The sequence below is a fragment of the Trachypithecus francoisi genome, unplaced genomic scaffold, assembly GCF_009764315.1.
Source record: "Trachypithecus francoisi isolate TF-2019V2 unplaced genomic scaffold, Tfra_2.0 Contig01579, whole genome shotgun sequence".
NCBI lineage: Eukaryota > Metazoa > Chordata > Mammalia > Primates > Cercopithecidae > Trachypithecus > Trachypithecus francoisi.
The window spans coordinates 30,422,967-30,440,034 of NW_022681442.1; the positions used below are offsets into that span (position 1 = coordinate 30,422,967).

The 17,068-nt window shown below is 48.3% G+C and overlaps 1 long non-coding RNA gene across 1 annotated transcript; it reads left to right on the forward strand.

Annotated features, from left to right (window-relative positions):
- The first annotated feature begins 5,840 nt into the window (after nucleotides 1-5,840).
- LOC117064517 lies at nucleotides 5,841-16,319 on the forward strand. The gene is made up of 3 exons (XR_004429512.1): nucleotides 5,841-6,201; nucleotides 8,407-8,505; nucleotides 14,591-16,319. It is a non-coding gene; the product is annotated as an uncharacterized LOC117064517 (long non-coding RNA).
- Nucleotides 16,320-17,068: the final 749 nt, after the last annotated feature.

Here is a 17,068-nt window from a genome sequence, read left to right on the forward strand (position 1 = left end):
CCATGTAGTATTTATCTTTTTGTGACCAGCTTATTTCACTTAGCATAATGTCCTCAAGGTTCATCCATGTTGTAGCATGTGTCAGAGTTTAAGGCTGAATAGTATTCCATTGTACGTGTATATGCTACATTTTTTAAAAAGTTTTTTTCAAGACAGGGTCTCACTCTGTTGCACGGGCTGGAATGCAGTGGCACGATCACTGCTCACTGCAGCCTTGATCTCCAATGCTCAAGCAATCCTCTTACTTCAGCCCCCTGAGTAGCTGGCACTACAGGAGCACATCACCTTGCCTGGCTAATTTTTTATTTTTTGTACAGATGAGGTTTCACTATATTGCTCAGGCTGGTCTTGAACTCCTGGGCTTGAGGGATCCTCCTGCCTTGGCCTCCCAAAGTGTTGGGATTACAGGCGTGAGCCACCTCACCTGGCTATTTTGTTTGTTCATCTCTTGCTGGGCACTTGGATTGCTTCCAGCTTTTGGTTAGTGTGAATAATGCTGCTATGCTCTTGAGTATAAGGAAAGTGATATCTTTATAATAGCCTGAGCTAATCTCACACAATGGAATATTATACTGTAGTCAAAACAAAGGAACTTAAGTGACACGCAACAATATGGATGACTCTTAGCAATATAATATTATGTGAAACAGCAAGTCAAAAAAAGTTATATATAGCCTGATACTATTTTTTAATAAAGTTAAGAACAGTTAAAATTTAAAATAAACTTTTAAGGAATAAATAAAAGTGCTATAAAACTATTAAAAGGAAAGCAAGGGAATGATGACTATGGGATTCGGGGTTGTCAGTTGGCTGAGGTCGGAGGCAGAGAATGGGATGTGGTACCATTTGGTTGGTTTTCAGTTATTGTCAAGGTCTGAGATTTTGTTTTGGGTGATAAAGTCATGGATGCTTATGATAGTATTTTAAAACAACTAATTAAAAGAAAACCTAGGCTGGGTGCTATGGCTCACACCTGTAATCCCAGCATTCTGGGAGGCCAAGGCAGGTGAATTGCTTGAGGCCAGGAGTTTGAGACCAGCGTGGCCAACAGGTGAAATCTCATTTCTACTAAAAATACAAAATTAGTTGGGCAAGGTAGTGCATGTCTGTAATCTCAGCTACTTGGGAGGCTGAGGCACAAGAATCGCTTGAACCCAGGAAGTAGAGATTTCAGTGAGTCCAGATTGTGCCACTGCACCCCAGCCTGGGTGACAGAGTGAGACTCTGTCTCAAAAAATAACAATAATAAAATAAAAGAAAAAGAAAAGAAAACCATGCAACGACCAATGGTGAGAGTGTATCATGAACCAAGGAATGTGATTAATCCAGTTCTGTGAACCCAAGTTCCAGTGGAAAAAAAAGGGAAATAAAGAAAGAGAATTGACAAGGAAATAGCTTTCTCACTATGAAATTCACAGTGATTTAACGTCTTGTCAATGCACCATTGAAAATCATCTGGCATTCTGCCAGAGGTCCAGGTTCCCCACGTGGGTAAGTAGTTCTAAAATATCTGTACCATGAGGCCTCCTGCTTCCTCTGCGGCCTTGCTTACCTCCAAAATGAGGGAACTCAGAACTTCTGGGGCACTTGCCTGGACAGACACTTGTGTCAGGAAATTTTTCCTTGCAGAGAGACAATTCAGCTTCTCCACAACTTCTGCCCTGCTGTCTTATTCTCATCTGGGTGCCCAGCACGAGGTTGGGCACACAGGAACCTGGAATTTACATGTCGATTGCTTCATGCTTGACCCTGCAGCCCTGGAGCAGCAGCCAAGCCGGAATTTCCAACTGAAGACGAAAGGCCCCCAAGCTTGTCTGGGACACAGCCTTTTTGCTGAGTGTAATTCATTATTTCCTTCTGGGAGGAAATCAGCCTTTTTGTTAAAATGCTTAAGCAATTTTCTGATAAACTTTTAACAGGATTTAGATTTCTTCTCAGGAACCAGTTTCCTATCCACCGTGCCGATTGGAAAAGTTTTATATATTTTATTCAGACATTATTTTTGAATGTCCATTTTAGCAATGCTGCTAACCACTCTTCTTACCTCTAAATGTGTCTATCAAGAAGTCATCTTGAAGTGGCTGGCCTTTTATAGGTCTCTTCATTTGTAGCAAGATTGAAATAAAACTTTGACACATGCTCATAAATAAATAGTCTAAAAAGCCTTTTTTATGTGTTTTTTTTTTCCTTCAACACAGCTGAATACTTGAAGGTGGGCTAGAATTTCTTAGCCATATTTTTACTAAACCCCAGCTGGGATTAACTGAGACTCCCTGGTCCAAAACCCTTGGCCCAACCCTGCAGGACCCCCTCCCAGCTCTGATTAGCCATTCTTTCCCTGAGTCCATGGTCTTAGGAGGCATGGGATGGGAGAGGGAATGGGGCAAATCTAGGCCTAAACACAGCTCCATAAATCTTCACTGAGCCTCAGAATTGGGGATGAGGCCATCTTCACCCCCTTTCGTGTATCTGTGGGCCAGAACCAGTCACCAGGGTAGTGACTGGTAGAGGCTGGGGATCCTCTGGGCAAAAGCTGACTCTGAGGCCTCTGTCCTCTTTTTAGGCGCAGAGGTTGGGGAGGAGTTGTGAATACCGGTGCCCCAGGTTGCTGCTTGGCCCTAGACCTGGACCCCATCCAGCTCGGAAATGAGCCCCCACCTCCCATTGGACACGGATTGTCTCCAGGCACAGCTGACTCCCAGCTGCCGGGCCTTGGCCTCACGAGCTGCCATAGAAGGGGCCAGCCAGGGATTACCGAAGCAGACCTAGGACTAGGCAGAGGGCCTGGGGCCTGCCAAAATTCTGGGTCTACTTTTAGGGTGTCAGCTTAACCCCAGAATTATCTTCTTAACCTTTTAAATACTTTCTTATTTATAAATGTAAATGTTGATGGTAGAAAATTTGGAAGCTATAGAGAAGTATACAGAAAATAATATCATATGAAGTCTTACCACCCAGAAATAATCACTGCCTATATCTTGCTGGTTTTATTCCAGTAGTTAAAAAAACAAAAAACAAAAAACAAAAAAGCCGGGCGTGGTGGCTCACGCCTGTAATCCCAGCACTTTGAGAGGCTGAGGTGGGCGGATCACGAGGTCAGGAGATGGAGACCATCCTGGCTAACACTGTGAAACCCCGTCTCTACTAAAAATACAAAAACTTAGCTGGGTGTGGTAGCGGGCGCCTGTAGTCCCAGCTACTCAGGAGGCTGAGGCAGGAGAATGGTGTGAACCCAGGAGGCGGAGCTTGCAGTGAGCCGAGATCGTTCCACTGCACTCCAGTCTGGGCGACAGAGTGAAGACTCCGTCTCAAAAAAAAAAAAAAGAAAAAGAAAAAAAAAGATCGGGTGCAGTGGCTCATGCCTGTAATCCCAGCAATTTGGTTGGGAGGCCAAGGTGAGCAAATCACCTGAGGTCGAGAGTTCGAGACCAGCCTGATCAACATGGAGAAACCTGGCTCTACTAAAAATTATACACACACACACACACATATATATACACACACACATATACACACACACACACACACATATATATACACACACACACACATACACATATATATATACACACACACACACACCACACATATATATACACACACACATATACACACACACACACACACACATATATACACACACACACACATACACATATATATATACACACACACACACACACACACATATATATATATAAAATTAGCGGGGTGTGGTGGCACATGCCTGTGATTCCAGCTACTCGGGAGGCTAAGGAGGGAGAGTCACTTGAACTGGGGAGGCAGAGGTTGTGGTGAGCCGAGATCACACCATCGGACTCCAGCCTGGGCAACAAGAGTGAAACTCTATCTCAAAAAAAAAAAAAAAAACTATAGAATTATTTTTGCTCCATAAATGGGATCATTCTATACCCAGTGCTTTGTACCATGTTTTTAATTTTCTCTAAAAATGTTCCTGTGTGATTAAAAGTTTGAATTTTTAGTGGGCATTAAGGTGCACAAGCTCCCCTCTCTTCCAACTGCAATTCCCTCTCCCCCGACAATCCCCCAGCTTTCAAGGGCTCCTAGTACCTGATCTATGGAGCTATAACTGCATACTGTGCCAGGGGCTTGGGACCTCTCTGGGGGCAAGAGGAGGACCAGAGCTAGGCCACAGAGACTCTCAAACTCATGGTGGGGGCAGACCTTTTAGCTCTGACTGGAGCCTGCTGCACCCACTCCCCATACCCAGGCACAGAGAAATTGGAGTCTTTGCTTTGGGTTCATCCTCCCACCCTAGTCGTGCAAGAAATGTTACCCTGTCTCCTTTCACTTCCCATTTTCCTTGGGAATTGGGTCTCCAGGGTTTCTGAGGTTGCCCAACAGCTCCAGACCACTTTGAGCAGCCTCAACCATTCCCCACTACCTCCCCACTTCCCCTTGGCTCTGGCAACCCTGAGCTTGAGCTGACTTTCCTGGGAACCATTGGTGGGAATGGAAGGAAGTGGTGGGTAGGCGGCAGAAGACAAAAGGGGACTTAGGGCTAATGTTTGATGTTTGAGGCTAAGGAAAAACTCTCACCCCTCCCCTTCTAGGGAGCTGCTGAGAGCCTTAGAATGGCCCCTGCAATGACACAGGGTGGGATCGGGAGGGAGAATTGGTAAGACCTGGAAAGAAAGGGGCACAGCTTTGGTGCTTTGACTTGGTTAAGCAGAGACAAGGGGCCCTTCCCTTCCCCCTCAAAAGCTCTTCCCCTCCCAAGCTCCCTTCCCAGCCCCCAAGCCCCTTTCCTTACTATGCATCTCCACCAGCCCAAAGCCTTTCCTGGAGTCTTCTCCACATTGTGGATCCTTCGCACACCTTGCAGCTGAGAGAAACATGCAAATTCCTTTCTTATTCCATGAGGAATCTCTAAGTTCAGACTCCAGAGGCAGGCCAGTGACAGTGGCCCATCCTTTTTCTCCAGTTTAACCTGACCCAGATAAATAATGGGACTTTGAGAGTTGTTCCCAGACTCCTTCCTTCGCCAAATTCAGTAATAATTTTATCCATAGCTCATCTTGTGCAGTACTTTATTTTATTATTATTATTTTTTGAGACAGGGTATTGCTCTGTCGCCGAGGCTGGTGTGCAGTGGCATGATCTCAGCTCATTGCAACCTCCGCCTCCCAGGTTCAAGTGATTCTCCTGCCTCAGCCTCCCAAGTAGCTGGGATTATAGGTGCCCGCCACCATGCCCAGCTAATTTTTGTATTTTCAGTAGAGAAGGGGTTTTTCCACGTTGGCAAGGCTGATCTTGAACTCCTGACCCCAGGTGATCTGCCTGCCTCAGCCTCCCAAAGTGCTGGAATTACAGGCGTGAGCCACTGTGCCCAGCCTTGTGCAGTATTTTAAACCACGTGTTCATATGTATCTTCTTACTTGATCTGCTAACCTTGCTCTCAGTAAGTAGGACTGGTCTTATTTTCCTTATTTTACAGATGAGAAACTGAGGTCTGAAGTCAGACTGTTGGTAATGTCAAAACGTGGATCCCCTGATCCTCAGACCCCCAACCCTAGCCCTCCTGCTTCTATACTCAGCACTCCTGGACACTGAGAGGTCAAGTTCCCTCTGTCTGTGGTTTCCATACCTGCAGATTTCAGAGTGAGGCAGCCTCTGGCTCTTCCAAATCTAAATGCTGCTGAAATCTCCACCCAGAAAAAGCTTTCTGTCTCCAGACATCTCTGTTTGTCTTAATCCGTTCCCCTTGGTGGATCGCGGCTGGGAGGAGGGAGGAGGAGCTCTCGTTGTGAAGCCTCTCCTAATTGATTTCTCTCTGATGAGGTGCCATAATCCTTTCTAGCTGCCCTTACAGCTTCTCCAGTTTCTTGAAACAGCTTCTCCATATTCTTTCTCCTGGCCTCCCACATATTCCCTGGGCTAGAAATCTCTTTCTTGATATTAGTCTTGGCAGCCACCCTCCATGACAGCCTTAGGTCTGCACGTCCATCGAGAGAGCCTTACTTCCTTCCCAGAACCCTGCACATGGGTGCACATGGGTACACATACATGCACACACACATGCACACACGTACACACATGCGCGCGCACACACACACACATGCACACACACACCCTTTGTTAGGAGTGAGTTTACTACTGCATTCTGGCCTGTCTCCCACATTTGAGTCAGGTGAAGGGGAACAGCAGCTTTGAAGATGGATTTAACCAGTTCTTCCTGAGGTGAGGCCTTTCTTGCCAAATCTATCAATGGTTTGTTGGGGGTCAAGAGAAGGTGCGAGTCCTGCTGTTTGTTCTTTGCTCAGCATTGGGACAGCTGGGGGAAACAGGCTTTCGTGGGCAATCCTGACCTCATGGCTAGGAAAGTCGACACCATTCTCCTAGACCACTGGCTGTCTTTTCCTTCAAGACCCCCGACCCCTTTGCCAAGCCCCTCACCAGGAGCAGAGCCCCAGATACCAGGTGGGCTGAAGCAGAGGCCTCTGGCCCCGGACCCTCTGAGCCAAGCTGGGTCAGAACTCAGGCCTCCCACCCTATCATTCTTGTCCCCCACTTTCATCCAGCCTGCTCTGGAGGAGGGAAGAAGGAGATTGGCTGGGTGCAGTGCAGTGTTTCTGGGGACTGGGGAGGCAGGGGAGTCCATTCAAATTGACAAAAATAGAACATCAGCCTCATATCATTTTTCTCAAAACAAGATTTATTGAAGTTCTGTCGGTGAAAATCGCTGCTGTGTAGAACGCTTAACTTATAGATTAGATTACTCAGTCGTGCCTTACTACATTTTTCATTAGAAAAATATTGGCTGGGAGAGTTTGACCTCATAATCTCTGCATTTTAAACAATAACCAGAGGAAAACCAAATAGAAGGCACAAGTTAACGGTTTTCTCCCCCCAGCATTTCCCCCTGGGAGAGATCGGAGCGAGGGCCCGGGAAAGGAACAGGAGTGGAATCTGCTGTGTGAGCAATTCCCCATCTCCCGGCCCATTCCCCAGAGGCTGCGGGAGACGGCCAGGGGTGGCAGGAGGCAGTGGGCTGCCCTGAGTCCTTGGGGCTTGGGCCTTGCCAGATCCCTGCCTCAGGTGGCCCAGAGCTCTGCAGGGTCCCAGCCCAAGGTAGGTTAGCATACATGAGGGGAGGGGGGGCCAGAGCATCAGGAGGGAGAGGGCATTTTTTCTGTCCCCCAGGGAGAGCTCAGTCTAGGTAGGGACACAAGAGTCATAAAGATTCAGGTGAGTGTATTAAATCCTCATGTTGTACCTTATGAATATGCTCAATCTTTATTTGACAATTAAATACTAAAAAAAAAAAGAAAAAAAAGTAAAGACCCAGAAGAATCCGAAGCCCAGGGCAACTCTGGAGCTCTATAGGAAGCTGCAGGAGTAGAGACGTGAGGACATAACTACCCCTTGCTCCTCCACCAGAGGGGGAGAAGTCTCCTTACAGGGGGATTTTATGAAGGAAGGAGCAACTCCAAGGTGAGGCCGAGCTGGGGCAGTCTAGGCTGGCCTTGGGCATTCTGCCCATTCCTCTCAGCTTAGGGGCAAAGGTACCTAAGGGACCCTAGGCCCGAAGCGCCCAGGCTGAGCCTGCAGGTGCTGGCTGCTGGCTCTAGGGTAGGGAAGGGGGCCATCCAGGTGCAAGCAGATCTCGGGTCACTTTACCACTGCTGATCTGATTCCTTGGAGAGTGGAACCCCCGCCCCCTACTCGGTTTCTACTTTCTGAGGCTTTGGTGATTTCCAAGTTCTGACACAGTCATTAGTTACAAAGAGCAATTATTTTTTCTTTGTCATTAAGTCATTTTTTAAATGGCTCCAGGCGACATCACAGAACAAAGAAACAAAATATCCATGAAAAGGCTTAATCACAAATTACTAATTATTTCACCCCCCCAAAATCATGAAATCTGAGCCCCATGAAAAAAGAGAAGGTCTCCCGTCCATAAGCTCGCCATGGCTCTTAGGCACCTAATCCATCATGGAGGGGCACTTCCTGGCCCCCTCTGAGCCTCGGGGGAGGGGGTGGTAGGGAGTCTCCCATTGCTGACCTTTGAAGTCACCTTCTGCCCATAGATACAGCCCTTCAGCCAATGGGGGGCAGCTTGAAAATGAGTGGGGGACCCAGCCAGAACCCCAGTACCTTGGACTTGCGATGCCTCCACTCCTCCTCCCAGGCCAGCAGTCTCTGGCCGCGGTATTCCACTCTGGGCCCTTTGAAGCCTGTGGGCCACAGCGGAGGAGCCGCCCCCCTGCCGTGGGGCTCCTAGAATCTCCAGCTGGAAAACAAACCGGAGGAGGAAGTAATCCTGGAGGGGAAGCTCCCGGGTCCCCAGACGTGAGGAAATAAAATGTGTTTGACACCAAGATGTATGGGAGGAGGGGGGACGTCCGGGGTTTGGGCCCCTCTATCGGCCAGGCTTTCTCCTAGGGTGGATAGTGGTCTCCTTATCTGACCCTTGCTGAGAGAGAAGGAGCAGCATGGAGGAGGCGGCAGTCAGGGAAGCCTTGTCTCAGTCCAAGAGCAAAGGTGAGTCTGCCAGGGCAGTGGGTTCTGAGAGAGGGCCGGCCTCCTAGGAAATGCCCACAGGTGCCCCCGCTTTCTGCCCACTACATCCAGTTCCCCTAGAGCAGCCTACCCCAAGCTTGAGAGACCAGCGGTCATGGAGAGAAAGAGCCTAGGAGGATGGGATTGCAGGTCCAGATGCGGGCCATGGAAAAGGAGGGGTAGGTGGGAGGGCGTGGTGGAGCCCCAACTTCAAAACCCACATAATCTCTCCTCACAGCTCAACCCCAAACCTGACTTCAGAGAAAGGCTGATCTTCATTCATCTGTTCAGCAAACTCTTACCAAACGCTTGCTCTGTGCCAGGCAACAGGAATACATTGGTGGACACGATAGAGCTAGGTCCTGTCTTCATGGAGACGAACTTTACTTGAGTATCTTTTTGTTGAGAAGATCTGGGTCAAAGAGAAAGTCAGAGCTATGCCCAGTGTGTCTGTCCCAGCCTTTGCCCACTGTGGCTGTCTGGATAACTGTCCTTGGCTGTTTTCTGACTCCGCAGTCACACTACTCCCTTAAGTACAGGTCTTGTAGTCTCCTGGGTTCACTTCTGTGCCTGTCCTGGGCACCTGATAGAGAGGTGGGGAAGGTCAAAAGTGGAAGGAAGAAGGTAGGCAACAGGAGTTTAACAAACAGAACCTACTTAACAAATGATTGGAGTCATTGTTTCTATATCATATGACCTATGAAGACCTTGAGTATAAATATCCAAAATATTGGAATCACAGGCTTTGTCGTACAGCAAGAAAGCTTACGACTCAAATAATAGTCCCCAGCCACGCACCCATCCTCGTTCTCCCTCTTTCTCTTTGTTGTCAAACTGTCCCCTTTCTTCCCTCTCTTAAAATCATGCTGATCGAGGAACATCTGAAAATATGCTGGGACTTGGGCTGTCTTTATTCATTTATTTTTATTTTACTTTATTCTTATTTTTTTGAGATGAAGTTTCACTCGGTTGCCTAGGCTGGAGTACAGTGGTGCAATCTCGGGTCACTGCAACCTCCGCCTCCCAAGTACAGGTGATTGTCCTGCCTCAGCCTCACAAGTAGCTGGGATTACAGGTGCATACCTCCATGCTCGGCTAATTTTTGTATTTTCAGTAGAGATGGGATTTCACCATTGTGGTCAGGCTGGTCTCAAACTCCTGACCTCAGGTGATCTGCCCTCCTTGGCCTCCCAAAGTGCTTGGATTACAGGTGTGAGCCACTGTGCCCAGTCTATTTATTTATTTATTTATTTTGAGATGGAGTCTGGCTCTGTCGCCCAGGCTGGAGTGCAGTGGCACAATCTTGGCTCACTGCGACCTCTGCCTCCCCAGTTCAAGTGATTCTCCTGCCTCAGCCTCCCGAGTAGCTAGGATTACAAATGTGCACCACCACACCCAGCTAATGTTTGTATTTTTAGTAGAGATGGAGTTTCACTACGTTGGCCAGGCTGGTCTCCAACTCCTGACCTCAAGTGATCTGCCTGCCTAGGCCTCCCAAAGTGCTGAGATTACAGGCGTGAGCCACCACACCTGGCCTATTTATTTACTTTTATTGAGAGAGAGTCTTGCTCTGTTGCCCAGGCTAGAGTGCAGCAGTGTGATTTCGGCTCACTAACACATCTGCCTCCCAGATTCAAGTGATTCTCCTGCTTTAGCTTCCCACTAGCTGGGACTACAGGCTCAAGCCGCCACCATACCTGGCTAATTTTTGTATTTTTAGTAGAGATAGGGGTCCTCCATGTTGCCCAGGCTGGTCTTCAACCCCTGACCTCAGGTGATCCAGCCGCCTTGGCCTCCCAAATTGCTGGGGTTACAGGCATGAGCCACGGTGCCAGCCCAGGCCGTCTCTATTAAAAATACAAAAATTAGCTGGGCATAGAGGTGGGTGCCTGTAATCCCAGTTACTCGGGAGGCTAAGGCAGGGAGAATCGTTTGAACCCAGGAGGCAGAGGTTGCAGTGAGCTGAGCTCGCACCATTGCACTCCAATCGGCAGAGCAAGACTATGTCTTGAAAATAAATAAATAAATAAAGATATCTCTTTAAAAGGAATAGGCTTTTCTTGGAGATTATCTGCTCCATCTTCCTGCTGCCAGTGATGGCAACCACTCCTCAGACCTGTAGTAGGTATGAGCCTTGGGTAATAGCCCTTCTTTCCCCTAGTAGCCATTCTCCCTTTCTTCCTTTAATAATAAAATCCCTGAGTGTTAGCTGGAGCATGGTTTAGGACTACATTTCCCAGACTCCCTTGCAGCTAGGTGTGTTTGGGTAACCAGATTCTGGCCAATGAGATGCAAGCAGAAGTAATGTGTGTTTCTGGACGCTGCCCTTATGAAGGAGTTGACACCCTCTTCTCCCTTTTTCACTGAGTGTAAATGGATATAGAAACTAGAGCAGTCATCTTAGACCTCAAGATGGAAGCCATGTGTTCAGAATGGTGGAAGCACAGTAAAGAGAGACCCTGGAGCCCTGACATTGGAGTGGAGCTGCCACATCTGCCCTGCAGTGCTTCTGATTTTATGGTAAAGAGAAACAAACTTATTAAGTGCTTACCCTACTATAATTTTGGAATTTGCTTTATTTCTTTCCTTTTGCTTCCCTGAGCAAACGAAAAGCAAATGAGCTAAGGCAGCACCATCCGATATAATGTGAACCACATATGTTATTTAAAGTCATCTAGTAGATAGCACCACTGCATTCCAGCCTGGGTGACAGAGCAAGAACTTGTCTCAAAAAAAAAAAAAAAATCTTCTAGTAAACACATTAAAAAAATAAAATAAACAGGTGAAATTAAGTTATATTACATTTAACTCCATATTTTCAAAATATTACTTCAGCATGTGAACAACATAAAAATTTATATTAAAGAGATAAGAGGTCCAGACTCAATGGCTCACACCTGTAATCTCAGCACTTTGGGAAGTGAAGGTGGGAGGACCACTTGAGCCCAGGATTCTGAAATCAGCCTGAGCAATGTAGCAAGACCCCGTTTCTATAAAAATTTTAAAAATTAGCTGGGCGTGGTGGTGTGTGCCTATAATCCCAGCTATTCAGGAGGCTGTGATGGGAGGATCGCTTGAGCCCAGGAGTTTGAGGCTGCAATGAGTTATGATTGCACCACTGCGCCCCAGCCTGGGCGATAGAGGGAGACCCTGTCTCAAACAAACAAACAAAAACACAGAAAGAAAGAAAAAGAGAGAGAGATAAAGGGTTTACATTCTTTTTTTCATGCTAAGTCTTCAAAATCCAATGTATATCTTACACTCACATCTGAATTGGGCTAGCTGCATTTCAAATGCACAATAGCCACATTTGGCTAGTAGCCAGCACAGATTAAGGGAATTGCCAGAGGTTGAAACCAATTAGAGATTGAGGACCAGCCGTGAGTTAAGAATAATAGTTACAGTAACCACTGTTCCTACTGCTGCAAGGGCCTTTTGGCAGCATTATTCCTTTTCCAGCCAGATGCTTGGCATACCCAGAGTGCTCTGGCTTCAGCTCATGAGGAACAACTATGCCTTAGTTTACTATATTGGACCCTGGAGAAGGACTATCTTAGGAAGCAAGTAGGCCCCTAGGAAGATGGAGAAAGAAAAGGAAAAGCTGGAGTATGGGTTACCCTCCAATCTCCACTTTGGCTTTAATCAGAACGGAGTGGACCAGGAAAAACAGTACAGAGGTGTTATGTTCAGGGAGACCCAGGGCTATGACATATGCCTCCTGATCTCCTCTAAAGGATCAGGCTTATCTCATGTATTATGTGGATTAAAGAAAGAACAATGGTACCACATGAAAAGTCCATATTTACCAATGTAATATTTATCACCTTATGACGCCCTCATCTGGATAACAAGTCAACATCTCCACCACCATCACAATCACCTCTTCACTTGTGACCATAATTATTGTCACCATCATTCACTGATACTGCCATCACCCCTAAAATGATTGTTTCTGTTACTCTAGCTTCAATATCACCATGTCCTTCCCGATGACAATAGTTATCATCCTTACTCCCTTATCCCCTTGGCAACAACCATTAACCATGGCAACACTATGACCACTCATCACCTCATTCCTGCTATTACCATAATTACTACAATCTCTATCACTATCAATCTCACTACAACAACTTCCACCATCACCATAATAATGAAATTAGGCCCTGCAGCTTCTCCACCACCTCAGTATTGTAAGGACAACCCCAGGTCCCCTTTTCCTGTCTAGAAGTCTCCGAGTATACCCATAATTTCCATCTGGTCAAAATAAGTTCTTGAACCCCTTGTCCCCTGGCAGCCCTCTCACTCAGTCATTCTTGCCTCAGGCTCAGGTTTGCATTGCTGTGTTTGACTTTTTAGATTCTGGACTCCTTGGCTGTCCTGACCACAGTCCATTGAAATCTGCACAGTCTTTCTGCCTGCTTGGATGCTCTGGCTTTGGGGCCCTTAGCTGATAACTAACTTGTGGCCACTTAGCCGTGGGCATTCTGCCATCAGTTATAGATGCCTGCCTGGCTGGGCCCGGGGAATTCAGCAGTGCCTTGCCCTCCCAGGGGGACTAATATCCTGCCAACATCTTTTCTTGGATTTTTGCTGAGCACAAACAGGCTGCGTTTGTCTAGTTGATCCTGGAAGGTAGGTTGGTCCCTGAAGCCCAAAGGAAGCAAGGAAAGGGTATTTCCTGGCAGGACTTACCAATATAGAAAACCTGTCCTTGTTAGTATAGTGGTGAGTTAAAAAAAGAAAGAAAGAAGGCTGGGCACGGTGGCTCATGCCTATAATCCCAGCACTTTCGGAGGCCGAGGTGGGCGGATCACCTGGTCGGGAGTTCAAGACCAGCCTGACCAATATAGTGAAACCCTGTCTCTACAAAAAATACAAAAATTAGCCAGGCATGGTGGCATGTGCCTGTAGTCCCAGCTACTCGGGAGGCTGAGGCAGGAGAATTGCTTGAACTCAAGAGGCAAAAGTTGTGGTGAGCCAAGATCGCACCATTGCGCTTCAGCCTGGGCGACAGAACGAGACTCCACCTCAAAAAAAAAAAAAAAAAAGAGAGAGAGAGAAAAGGAAAAAAAAAATCCTGATGCATGGAAAGTGCCACAGGAAGGAGAAGAGGTTAGGGGCAGGAGATAAGCTCTGTTCCCTTGCTGACTTGTCTAGTGGAGATCACAATGGTCTTGTTCTGGCTCATACATTTCCCAGAAAGGTTATCCCCAGAAAGAATGGAGACACATTGCTCTTTTGTGGAAGGTGTGCTGTAGAGAGAGACCTGGATATCCCACATCTCTTCCATGGACAGTGAGATCTTGGGCTCTGAAGCATTTGGGGAGAGGGACCTCCTCCACGGTTACTGATGGTAGTGACCATGTTAGAGGCAGCGGGAGCTGTCACCTCTTCCCACCCCTGGACTTTGGCCAAAGCCCCTCCAGTCTCTCTCTTGTCCTCTCAGGGATGCATAGGCACCTATGTTTTCTGCAAGCAGTCAACTCCTCCAGTTACATATGGTTCGAGTCCCTGCATGGGGAGAGAAAGGACCCAGTATATGCATCTGGATTGAGTTCAGACCCCAAAGCGCATCTCTTGGCCTGATCATGTAATCCAAAAGAAATTGCTCTCCAATCCCCAGTTCCGAGTAAATTTTACCAGAGTGCTATGGGGTGGAGGGGTGAAGTAGGAAGAAGGGAACTGGATTCTCGTTTAATGTTTTGAGACTAGATTCCTTCTCAATGCCTGGCACAGGGCTCTGCCCAAGGCAGAGACTATCTACAGAAAAAATGGGGTTGGAGGCTCCCTGGACAAGGCTGCCTACACTTTGAGGACAGCCCAATGCTCAGTAGTTACCCCCTACCTCACCTCCAATGCGAGGTGAACAGATGATGGAGTGATCCTGGGAGGTGGCCAGGTGGGAGGGAAACTAGCAGCTTCCCCATGCCACCACCAGAAGACATTATGGTCATAGACATACCTGTTAATAAGCACAACCTCTCCCTACTTCCATCACCAGAGAAAAGGGATACAGTCCTCCCTTTCCACCTCTTCCTTTCATTCATTTGTTCCATTTTTAATTTAGTGACTACCATGTGCTGAGCACACGAGCTTGGTGACCCAAAGATGAATAAGACTCGACTCTTATCCTTAAGGAGTCTGCAGTCTGATCAAGTCGTTACTAAGAAGAGAGGTAGCAAAAGATACCCTTGGCCTTTCCAACTTGTCAAGGGTCAACTGAATTCCTGAGCGGGTCCCCCTGAGAGGGCAGTGGGCGAGATTCCAGCAGGTAATGGATGACCACAGCTATGCCCTGACAGGGACATTGCCTGCAATTGGTTCCAGTCATATATGGAGCCAAACTGCTTTGAAAATTGGGAGGGATGGTGACAGAAGAGAGCAGGCCTGCCCCTTCCCCCATCCCCTAGGAGCCTAGGGCCCTGTCCTGATCCCCCTTCTGGGAGATGAAACGTGTGGTTTCCCAAAGGTAGGAGCAGAGCAAATATCTTCTGCCTCGGAGGGGCCGGTCTCTGCACAGGCTGGGAACCCCCAGGGAAGCAGCACTGAGGGCCCTAGGAGAGAGGGCAGAGGCCAGAGGCAGGGTACTGCCTGCTCAGGAGGTCAGATTCCAGAGCAAACAGCAAGCTGTCTGCCTTTTCAGACTCTGAAAGGATGGGGGTAGGGGCAGGAAGGGAGGGTGAAAGTTTAGAGCCCCTGTGGGTAGGGAAGGCGCCTCCAGGGTCTGACAGGCACCCCCAGAACACTGTGTCTGCCCAAGCCTTTGCTGGGAAAGCAGAGGCCAGCGCAGCCACCGGGTGAGTGCAGCCACTGGGTCAGTGCAGCCGCTGGGCAAGTGCAGCCCTCGGATTTTGCCCCAGTAACCAGAGTCCCATTAGCATAGTCTGAGGAGGGGGCCTGGCAGAGCACTTTGTCCTCCTCTCTCATTTAGTGGGGAAACAGTTCACACAAGGATGACCGCCATCTTGAGTCTCTTCTGCCAACTGCCCTATGGTCTCTCTGGCCATGCTGCGACAGAGCATCACTCCAAGAAACCCTCTGAGCTCATTTCCCCAGCTGCGCAGGTTCCCACCTCTGTTCCTAAAGCACCAGCATGAGTGAGCCTCAGGAACCACCCCAGATTTTAGGAGTTAGGAGTGGGGCTAGCTGTGCTGATGGCCATCTGGGCTCTGGTGAACTCCAGCCTCCTCCCATCCACCCACTGAGGACATCGTCAGGCCTCTGTGCTGAGCCGTTTGCCTCCTGCTCTGCCCCAAACCCGTTCAGCCCCCAACACTCTCACTTTCCTGTCCCCTTCATGCTTCTTAGCTCATTTCTCTCTGCTTCTGCAAACCTCCCTGCCAAATGTCCCCCCACCCCAAACCGACCCTTTTCCTCTCTATGTCCCCCCATGTACACCTCTCTGGGCCCTCCTTCTTAGGGACTAGGCCATGCCTAGGGGTAGGACTGATGTGGTTTTGGTGACAAAAAACTCCTATGTCTACCCGAGTAAGTCACATAAATATACAAGCAGGGGCCAGGCATGGTGGCTCATGCCTATAATTCCAACACTTTGGGAGGCCAAGGTGGGTGGATCACTTCAGGCCAAAAGTTCAAGACCAGCTTGGCCAACATAGTGAAACCCTGTCTCTACTAAAAATACAAAAACTAGCTGGGGATGGTGGTGCGTGCCTGTAATCCCAGCTACTCAGGAGGCTGAGGCGGGAGAATTGCTTGAACCTGGGAGGTGGAGGTTGCAGTGAGCTGAGATCTTGCCATTGCACCCCAGCCTGGGCAATAGAGTGAGACTCCGTCTCAAAAAAACAAAAAGAAAACATTAGCCTGGCATGGTGGTGCAGGCCAGCTACTTGGGAGGATGAGGCTGGATAATTGCTTGAACCCAGGAGGCAGAGGCTGCAGTGAGCTGAGATCGTGCCACTGCACTCCAGCCTGGCAGCAGAGTCGGACTCTGTCTCAAAAAAAAGAAAAAAAAAAAGACACAAGCCGGATTGGTGGTGTGAACCCGTGTGAAGCAAGTTGTGTAAGGGCTGGCCCTGGGACAGAGGCCTGAAGAACATGGATAGGAGTCTCTTCTGAGAAATGCTGTGAAGGCCTGTCTAATCGCAGGTGCCTGTGGCCCAGCTTCTATCCCAGTGTGTCCCTCCGAAATTCATGTGGAACCTTAATCTCCACTGTGGTGGTAATAAGAGGTGTGGCCTTTGGGAGGTGATTAAGACTCGAGGGCTCTGCCTTCATGAGTGGGATTACTGTCCTTAGAAAAGAGGCTGAAAGGAGCTCCCTAGCCCCTCCCCCCATGTGAGGATGCAGCAAGAAGACATCAGGCTGGGTGCTGTTGCTCATGCCTGTAATCCCAGCACTTTGGGAGACAGAGTTGGGCAGATCACTGGAGGTCAGGAGTTTGAGATTAGCCTTGCCAAAATGGTGAAACCCTGTCTCTACTAAAAACACAAAAATCAGCCGGGTGTGGTGGTGCGTGCCTGTAGTCTCGGCTGCTTGGGAGGCTGAGGCACGTGAATCGCTCGAACCCAGGAGGTGGAGGTTGCAG